Source organism: Molothrus aeneus, chromosome Z (genome assembly GCF_037042795.1).
Source record: "Molothrus aeneus isolate 106 chromosome Z, BPBGC_Maene_1.0, whole genome shotgun sequence".
NCBI classification, from domain to species: Eukaryota; Metazoa; Chordata; class Aves; order Passeriformes; family Icteridae; genus Molothrus; species Molothrus aeneus.
Window position 1 is genome coordinate 29,061,821 of NC_089680.1, and position 10,665 is coordinate 29,072,485.

The window sequence follows — 10,665 nt, forward strand, 5'->3', positions numbered from 1 at the left end:
AAAAAAAAAAAAGGCACGAGGAGTATATTGCTGTGGCTCATAAACAAGGCTGACGTTTGGTTTGCTAGCATTTAACAGGCCAGCAGACATTTGGCAGGTCTCTTGCTAAAATGTACTACAAATTTGGATCAGCTCTCAGCATGAATATCAAGAATCCACTATGCAAGCAGTGAGCACAGCAAATTGTCAAGTCAGCAACTAATATACTTCACTATAATCTTCCCAAATGTCTTAAGTAGTTTGGCAAATCTCTTGTTGCAATAAATTCTAGTGAAGTTTTGGGGTTTCTTCTTTTTTCAACATATGGCCTTAAAAAGTAACTTAGCCAAGACTATTTTTAGAGTCAATGCAAAATTTGCTGGAGATGTTTTCACAAAATTTGTTTGCACTCTGGCAGTTTTATTCAAATGTCAACCAGATGCAGAAAATGTAGAACTTGGGGTTTTATTTTACAGTCCTGGAAAGTAAAGGTCAAGTCTCTGCAATATAAATTGTCTTTTTGATTGCCATATTTTAACAGAACAGCAAAAATTCTTACTAATAAACTGGTTTGTGGTGTTTTGTTTTGTTTTTCTTTTTTCAGGATGCAATATAATCGTATGCAAAATATTTTAAATGCCAATAAGACACCTGCTAAATCAAATAAGTTGGGTAGGCTATGATGTGCTTAGCAGTAAAAATTCCATCATATAATTGCAACTAGCCAGATTGTAGCATTGCAGTCTCTGAACAGCCTTACTGAAATTATTAGGATGACCTGAGGTAGAGGTCAGCATGAAAAACAGCATCAAAATCTGGCAATATATCAGTTAAAACAAGCCAGCCAGCCAGCCAGACTCAGGCCAAATGATCCATGTGGGTATCTAGGCCACACTTATTACACTCTAACTAGCAAGAAAGCTTGTAGAAACATTTTTAGATTGGGCTATTGTACCATACTAATACAAGTATCAGACTCTGGCTCAGTGTGGATACACTATGGAGCACACAGATGCCTGAGGTGGTAGGGGGAGACGACTTGAATCTCATTACTCACAGCATGGCAGAGTGAATGCAAGACAATTGGGCTCTCTGAAAATTGACAGAAAACGCACTGGGCTATATCACCACCTGTGACTTTTCCACCAAAGCTCTCAGAATGATTTTACCATCTATCTTTTGGAGAACAAATCCTGAAAATCAGACAAGCTTGTGCTGTAAGTCCACAACCAAGGAGCTCAGTCTATGTGGCACATATGTGGGAGGTACTGAGAACTCTCACTCCTGTGATTCTTTGGCATCAGTTGGGAAAACAGCAAGAGATGTACTCCTAGTACAGCAAACATGATGCTGATGTGTCTCAAACTCCTCTCACAATTAAAAGAAAGCATTTAGGGGTGCAGAGTCCCCTCCCACAAGATTTTAGGTGATGTTTGAGGTAGAAGAGATTTCTGCTACTATACAAATAAAATCAGAGCCCTTTTAAAATTACTTTTTATTTTCTTCTTCTTTGTCTAGTACTTCTGCACATCTTCTGCTTAGTTATTTGAGGCTAGATTCAGCAAGGGGAGAATCTGAGAGAATCAGTAAGCATACAGAGGACAGTGATAGAAACGTGTATCTTTAGAATTCTGTAAATAGAACTCTTTCATTGGAGGTGTTTTAAGTACCCCAAACAGACTGGCACACTTGGCCTCTACAACATTCCTACTAAGTAATTTAGAGAGGGGATGAATATGACTCCTTCCAGCCTTTGTCTCTGCTGCCATCACTGGGACCTCTGGTGTGAGGAGGCAGAGAGACGCAGAGTCCCCAGGCAGGTGCAAAAGAGAACTCCTTTATTGCAAAACCCAGGTCTTTTTAAGTGGTTAGGTTTTTATCAGTTACATACTTCTAAAATACAGCAAACATTATCCAACCAACCACCAAATACAACGATGTGAACACACAATGGTTATACAACTTCTTTTTCTATCTCTAATTCAGTTGAGTCGCTCCCAGCAGCCTTTTCTACTTATCCAAAGTAACAGGAGTGAGCCATGATTTCACAAGGCTTCCTTCTGTAAAGTTTTACCTATCCACAACACTCTGGCTCTTCCCAGAGTCAATACAAATGGGGGCCTGACACCAACATCAGCTTCTGAAGGGGTGGTATTGCCGTGACAGGAGGAGAAGTTGGTGCTAGCTGGACACAGCACCTACTGCTAAGGGACATTTAGGACAATCTCATTTGCTGCTCCTCTTGGCCTGCTATTGGTGCACTCTAGGTTGCAGTGGCTAATTGGTTTTGCACACACTGGCAGAGGTACATATTCCTGATTTTGTGAATTTGTCCCATGGCAGAAGGGAGCTGAACCAAAGTGTCCATTCTTGTTCTGACTTATATCCATGAAGAGGAATACAGGACCTGTAACTGCTTCAAACCCATTTCTTCTCACAAGGGAACCTGTTCATTGACAGGCTTTAATTGGATTATTGGAATAGATCCTGATCATATCTCTGGGCAGAGAGCACCCTTACCAGGCATTTATCACTGTGGCTCAAAACCACGTCAGATTAATCTGGATGCACAGTTTTCTGAAATTATGAAAGAGAAACCAAGTAGTACATTAAATTATTCATACAGTAGACAGACCATTGATAGCATGGAATTTATTATAAATATATATTTAATAAATTACATGTTTATTATTATAAACACAAATCTAGGTGAAAATCCAAGGCATAAAGTGTTCCCGAAAGGTGCGGCCATTGAGTATTCTGGGATCAAACTTTTCCCTTCATTCCATACAGACACCACATTGAAATCATTGAGATTAAACGGGCATGAGTCTAACATATTGCAGATGTGTATATACATATTAAGAACATTGGATGCATTGTACTCTAAAATGCTCTTTTACTTAAGGTATTTTTTCAACACTTATGATTACTGGCAATAATAAAAGAGACTATCCCACAAAGTGCACTAAGATCATATGACATAGAGAGGACACTGTCATCTACTTCATGATTTAATATCTGTGACACTTAGGTAATTCATGGTCTCTACACATCCAAGATCATATCAACCATGCAAAGTGTCAAACCACTCAGTGCATAAAATGAACCAGTTCTAGGAGTAAAGGTTTTTAACCAGCTCTGCTGAAGTCAGTAGAAAACCTCCTGTGCCAGCTGCCAGGGAAATTGGATAAGGTCCATATTTAATTAATTTTGCCTTAAAAGAGAAGACAACATGCTGATCAGAAATTTTGCCTGTACTGCATGACCGTTTCACTGGCAGTATGATCCACAAAACCCTGGGCTTTGAGAGTTTCTTTCCAGGTCTTCTTTGGCTATTCAGCTCATAAAGGAGGTGGGAGGAGCTGCTGTTCCACAGAGCTGGGGCTAAACTGCCTTGCTGTCGTCTTTGTTCTGCACATCTCCATCTCCTCTGTGACTTCCACCCAAGGGATATTTTCTTTAGGGACACTTTCCTAGTGTGTAGGGACAATTTCCATCCTGTAGCAGTCTGCAGCACAGAAACACTAGCATGTCAGACAGAATGTCCATCCAGTTGAACCCATCTGGTTTAACCACATACTAGAGACCTGGATGACACACAACTGGAGGATGATATATAGCTATAAATTACTAGCTCCCTCTTCTAAATAGCGATGAGAAAACTCTTTCAAATACATTTATGATAGCAAGGTACTCACAAATAACTAGTTCAGGAAAAAAATCAATCATCTAAAATTTTTACCAAGAAGTAAGAACCCATGAGGATATACCCAAGGCCCAAGTAATATGTTGTGGTGTACTTACCTGCAAAACTTGGCATCACTCCAACACCATACCAGATTTTCATGCCATAATGATCAAACTAATGCTGTCTGTAACCAGCACACCAAATGATGTGCAACAGCAGGAGATACACCTAGGCTTCAAGTGCTAGTGAGTGAACTCTACTGAGTTCAGAACCATAAAATCCCAACCATGAAACTGTGGAAGTAAACGGCAGCTTGCCCATGACTTCCACAAAGCCAGACTCCATCCACTTAGGGACAACTGCCGCATAAATGTGATAATCTCTTGCTGTCCAGATTCCTTTCAGATTATCTTTGGCTATACATCATTCATCTTTAAAATCAGTGGAATTACCATACATTAAAAAGGGAATTGCGGGGATGTCACTGTCTTTCAGTATAAGAAAAAAAATTCCTAGGACATAAAAAACAAATGTTCATATAGTCAAGAATTAATTACAATTAAATTTTTATTACTCTTTTTCCAGCCTTTTCTGCTGAGGAACTACTTTGAGCCTGGGACAATCCTATTAGTAAAGCTTTACAATAAGCTTTTCATTTCAATTAACTAAAAAAAAAAAAAATAAAGAAAGGATGCAAATTAACAAATAAGGTCTTACTTTCATTTGTGCAGAAGCAGAATGTCCCCCCAACAGACATCACTCCACAAGTCAGGGGCTGCTCTGCCTCTGTTAGGACTGCCTGCCTAGCAGCAGGTAACACACACAGATGCTAGCAAAGGCAGCAAACTCATTGTACACTATTTGAGAACTCTGTCCCATGATATACCAGAATAATAATGGACAATAATAAATGAGAGTCCTCAGCTCTCTTCTTTGGCTTAATAGGTCTAGCTGAGTCAGAAACGACCGTGTCTCATTTTTCCAATGTGTACTTTTGTTAGGTCAATAGAGGGACTGTTATAGAGTGGTAATGTGAGCTGGGTAATGTGCGCAGGTTCTGGGGCTTTATTGTGTCCCTGCTATGTTAATTAGTATTAGGAACATGATGGATTGGCAACACATGTATTTTCTGAGTCTTAAACCAGCCCTGAGAGTTTAGCACTCCATTAGTTACACATCACAGGAACTCAGGGATGTTTACTTAAAAAAGTATCACTTACAAGAATGAAACACTCTAATTCATTCCTGATAGGGGCTGCGGGGAACACCCGCCCAAGATACAGGTTCTGCAGGACCGTGCACCAGCCCTGTCCAGGGTCACCCTGGGAATCCCACATCAAAACTTTCTCTGAAACATCTCCCAAGGGAGTGACAGATGGAGAAACACCAGCCTGGACAAGCAGAAGTTTTTTCTCCACGGCTTATCTGCCAGAGAAGATAAGCCCTGGAGAAAAGAGCTGAGAGTTTGGTGAGAGGTATGTAAGACACATCTCTCAGTGCAATTGCTCCACAGAAGAGAAATCAGAGGAATAGACAGGGCTGTTGCATTCCCCCGGCAATGGCAGCCCTCTCTCCCCAAGAAATGCTGCCATACCAGTATACCAGTCAGCAAGAGAAATTTCCTCTCTGCAATCTGGAGGTGCAAATCAGCATCGAGGGGACAAAATTTCAAAAGAGCCAAGGAGAAATGGTAGCAAGAGATGCTGAATACAATTTTTCCATAGCCAAATCCAACAAAATGATCTTTCCATGCACCAAATAACATAAAACCTTCAGCTCTGGTCCCTGATGATGTGCCTCACTAGAAAAATTCTGTGAAGTTTCCTATCCTTCAGTAGTATGGGGGAGGTCACTTGTCTGACATAATTCTTCCAAAGAAGCACTGGTACCTCTAAAAGCGAACAGCCACTCTATCTCTTGTCATGCAGTCTTTCTTCCTCTTTATTCCCCATCCCAATCTCCCTCACCTCTAACCTGGACTGGCAGGCTAATATTTGTTTTCTTAACATTAATATTAAAAACTCCACCACAGAAATCTGCAAGTATGGCAACATAAACCAAAAAAAAAAGACATCTTTACCTTTTAGTGAATCAGTCAATAGTCACCAATTCTGCCATTCTGTAGTGCTGATTTTGGCAAATGTCCTAAAACAACTTTGTGTTCTCAATGTATGCATGGGATTATCTTTCATCATCCCTGTTAGAGTGGACAGCAATTACTAATTAGCAGAGTGGGCTATGGTAGAGTAATGGAACTGAGGCTGACCTGATATTTCTCATTGGTCTTTGAGCATGGCTGACAGTAGCTAGAAACCAATGACTTGTGCAGCCCAGCCTTCAAGTAGTAGTAATTGTAGTTGTAATGAGCTGAGATAGCTTTGTGCGTCAAAGCAGGTGTTGCAACCCCAGAAGCGTTAACCCAAGTGGTTCATTTCAATCAGAAAAGGAGCAACAAAATCACTTCCAGATTGTCATTGAACTGTTTTCACTCTATAGACCATGATTTTATAGTCAGTTGTGTCTGTGTAATGTGACAGAGACAAGTTAAATATTCACACCCATGAATTGCATTTGTGTCTTCCCAGACACATATTCTTATCTATAGAAAAAGCCACTTTCTCCTATGTTCAATTGTCTGTAGGTCAGAATATGTGGCCTAGTGAGGCCAGCACATTTACAATTATCATGTGAAATTGTCATGGCCTTGGTGATCTTGCCATATTGGCAGTCAAAAATGAGAAGTTTCTTTAAACTTGAAAGCTAAAGTTGGCCACTCTGCATCTTGGTGGATGCAAAAACATATTCAATATATTATTTTAACCTGTTTTTGGTGCAATCATCCTCATCCTCTAAGGACTTCTGTGATTTTTTGTTGTTGTTTTTTGGGGGTTTTTTTGTTGTTTTTGTTGTTTTTGGGGGGTTTTTTGAGCATGAAAGAAGGGTTAGCGGTGCTGCTGTCAACAACAACAAAGCTATAAGGCAATTCAAATAAACAAAAAACAACAGCACCTAAAAAGGTATTTTTCAGATCTGTGTCACACCCTACAGTATCCAGTATGCCATCACAGCTTGTCTACCACTCAGCTATCAGACCGTGTCAGCATCTGAGCCATAAATAACACGCCCAGGACAAGCCAGATATGCTGGTATAAATGACCAATTCATTATTGTTACAGAGAAGCCCGATCACCATGTGGCAAGGCACGTGAGCACTGAGATAACTTTGCCACCTCTTAGTACATAAGAATGATCAAAATCAGGAGTAGGACGATCACCTCTCACAGATTGCTCTCGGGCAAAGCCATTCTTGCAGTTGGGCAATGACCCTTCAGCTCTGTAATATTAGGAGTGCAAACTTAGTAACTTGCATTCTGCATCAAACCTTGCACACTGTAATCCTAAAACTTCACAGCAGCCTCCGAGCAATGCCAAAACACAAACAGGCAAGTGCAATCATAATCCTTCGCAGGATGTTGTGCTCTGCAGTCATTTCCTGCTTCTAACATGTAAAGGTAACAGACACAGCTAAGGAGGCTGAAATGGGCTTTATGGCTTGGCACATCTCTAATAAAACAAGAGCCTTGGTCATACAAAGAAAGGGACAGTTCTGGGATATAAATATTGCAGCACTTTGGAATGGCAAGAGGAACATCTGTTTATTACATTTTCCTGTGTTTTATTTTCAGTTGCCCATGACAAAGAATCAGAACTTTTACCAGCACAAACCATGCTCAGTCATAAACACAGCACTATCCTTTTGAGATATAACTTGAGCATTATAAAGCAACAGCTTTATTATAAGCAAATCACAGAGAGTCAGAAATCAGGACACAGGAAAGACAGTTAGAGAACAGGCCACATTTTATTAAGAAAGTATTTTACTCACAGGTAAGGGGATTTGTTTTGTGTGAACACAGATACTTTAGGCAGCATGAAGGGGAATCTTGAGAAAAGATTCTTGTGGTAAAACAATTTACACTGGAGTTCTTCACAAAATCCCTACAATGATATTAGCCTACTGACACTCATCTCAAGGAATGAATTTTGGTAACATAAACTTTACTCTGTGTTGTACATTAGCTCAATATCACTACTGAACAAGAAAGAGGATGTGTTCCAAAAATGTTATTGTTAATGGGAAAATCAGAAAACACCACAATCAGCAGTGAAGTCCATAAGGAAATTCACTTGAGGCCACATCCAAGGTATTACTATCCTTGGCTTAGTCTTTATTTCATGTGCACCATTGAAAAGTGTTACATAGTGAACTCACTTCACTGTAATGAAATGCTTTTTTATTAATATTCCCTTGATGGGTCTTTGGGTCAGCCAAAGACCTTGGAATGATGCAAACTAAAAGCAAAGCAGTCATCAAGTAAAATGAACATCCTAGTCAAACTCAAAACAAACCAGACCAAGATATCTCTATGCAAAAAAAAAAAAAAAAAACCACTAGCTGACTCTGCTGAGAAGGAGACATGTGAGTTTAGAATTTACACAACTAGCAACTTTGCAAAATCTTGCACATTGGAGACAGGAAACCAGCTTTTCCACAGAAAATGTCTCATAAAACACTTGTGGCCCGAGCATCCACACAAAAAGAGATTTACAAAGGCAGTGAGGCACTGTGTCTGTGTACTTCTTATTTCCTAAGCATAAAGCACAAGACCCAGAGCAAATTAGGTGAAAACTACTCAACATTACTCCCATCTCTCCCAACACTAAAGACTTGTTAAAGTACATGATAGTAATTGTGTCAATGCAAGGAAAATATCCCAATGCATATTCTTCTCATATTGCAGAAATGCTACTGAACTGGCTGGATTGTTTCTTTTTTTTTTCCTCAGCATCTGAAATTACAGTAGGAATTAGCAGAAAAGTAGTGGCAATGGGAAATTCCTATGCTGTTGAGGTGGAGAGCTTAGCTGCAGAGAGATGTAGAAGAAATGTTGGTGACCTGCTGTTTTCACAGCTCCCTGCCTCCCTACATTTATTCCAGACACAGAGACAGTTAAAAGTACAGCAAACCAAACCCATGCCACCTGTCCCTCATTCTGAATTGAGACCTTAGCACTGTCAAATAGCAAGGCAGTTAGGATATTTTAAAGGTAAATTCAAGCCTATCAGGAGGACTACTTCACAGACGGGACGTAATAGGGACTGTTTGGCATGAAAAGAAAGATAGTCTAAGTAAATCCTACTTCCAGTAGATACACAAGGCATTACCACAGGCGCTTTGTTTTGACTACAAAATGTTTTTCATTTGAGAATGTGAAACAAACTGCTGCATCTGGCAATTAGTCCTACTTTCCAGGCAGACTTACAGTTCGTATTGTGATACAGCACACTGAAATAATCTAGTAGGAGCTATAACCAAGACAGATCAAGATAATAAGTAGCAAAAAAGAGACTTGAGATGCTCAAGAGAAAGGTAACTGGTTTACATCTTCATATCAAAAAGCAGCTAGCAGCTAGTGGTGCAGAACAGACAGCCTCGGTTGAAAGGGCATACACATCATCCACATATATATTAACATTGCCAGACATCTCTGGACTGACCAGACACTAATTAGCTTTATCCCACTGACATTGTTTAACTGCCTAGAAGAAGCAAGGAAAATGTAAAATTTTGTTTACATAGTGAGGAAAAGAATAAGTCTCTAGAATGATAAAGGAGAAAGGAAATATGAAATACCTTGAAACACTGATACACTAGATGAACCAAAGGTTTGTCATATGGCTTTGTCCTAGTTTCAGCTGGGATAGAGTTAATTTTCTTCTCAGGAGCTGATACAGTGCTCTGGTTTGGATTTAATAGGAGAATAATGATAACATACTGATGTTTTAGTCATTGCTCAGGAGTGCTTAGTGTTAAGTGAGGGACTTTTCAAATTGCTATGCTCTGCCATGGAGCAGGGACACAAGAATATGGGAGGAAGCATAGCTAGGACAGGTGCGCAAAATTGGCCAAGGGGATACTCTGGATCACAGAGCAACTTCACTCTCAATATATAAATGGGGAGTAGTTGTCCAAGAGGAGCTGACTGCTGCTGGGGGACAGGTTGGGTATTGGTCAGTGTGTGCTCAGCAACTTTTTCTCTTTGGTTTCATTTCTCTCTCCCCCTATCCTTTCCATTACAAGTGTTATTAGTGTTTTTATCATTGTTAGCAGTGATAGTAGTTTAGTTTAGTTCAGTTTAGTTTAGTTTAGTTTGAATTTTTGAGCTGTTCTTATCTCAATGTTTAAGGTTCCTTTTTTGTCTTGTTCTCCCTTCTATCTGGGGTCTGGTGGCTGACCAAGTGCCTGTATGCTCTTAATTGACTGTTGGGGTTAAACCACAACAGGCTTCCTAAAGCATTCCTTCTTTATTTGTTGGGCCCACCTCCACAGTCAAATAGGATATCAGAAATACCTTTGACATCTTTGACTTTTTGTGAGAGAGGGCTTCAGAGAGAAGCTGTTTGCATGCATGCACATGCATGCAAGGCAAATGGGAAGTTGCCGGCTCTCCCACTCTGCCCTGGGGCTCCATGCCGCCCAGGAGCCGGCAGAGGCTGCAGTGAAGCCGATGCCTGCCGTGGTGCCTGCCTCCTGTTTGAAAAGACAGGTCCGGGGGGGCAGGAGTCCTGGAGGCACCAGCCCTGCCACCCGCTGAGCTGAGCCCCAGAGCAGACGGCAAACCGAGCCCTGGCCAAGCTGCCAGAGCCGCGCGGAATCAGGGAGGGACAGACCCGCCCCTCCTCATTATAACATCACCCGGCCACAACGTCATCACCCGGCCACAACGTCATCACCCAGCCACAACGTCATCACCCGGCCACAACGTCACACAGAAGCGGCGCGGCTCGGGCCGGGTGGCGCCCGCGGGCCCCCAGCGCCGTGCCCGCTCTGTGCCCGCTCTGTGCCCGCTCTGTGCCTGCTCCGTGCCCGCTCCGTGCCTGTTCTGTGCCCGCTCTGTGCCCGCTCTGTGCCCGCTCTGTGCCTGCTCCGTGCC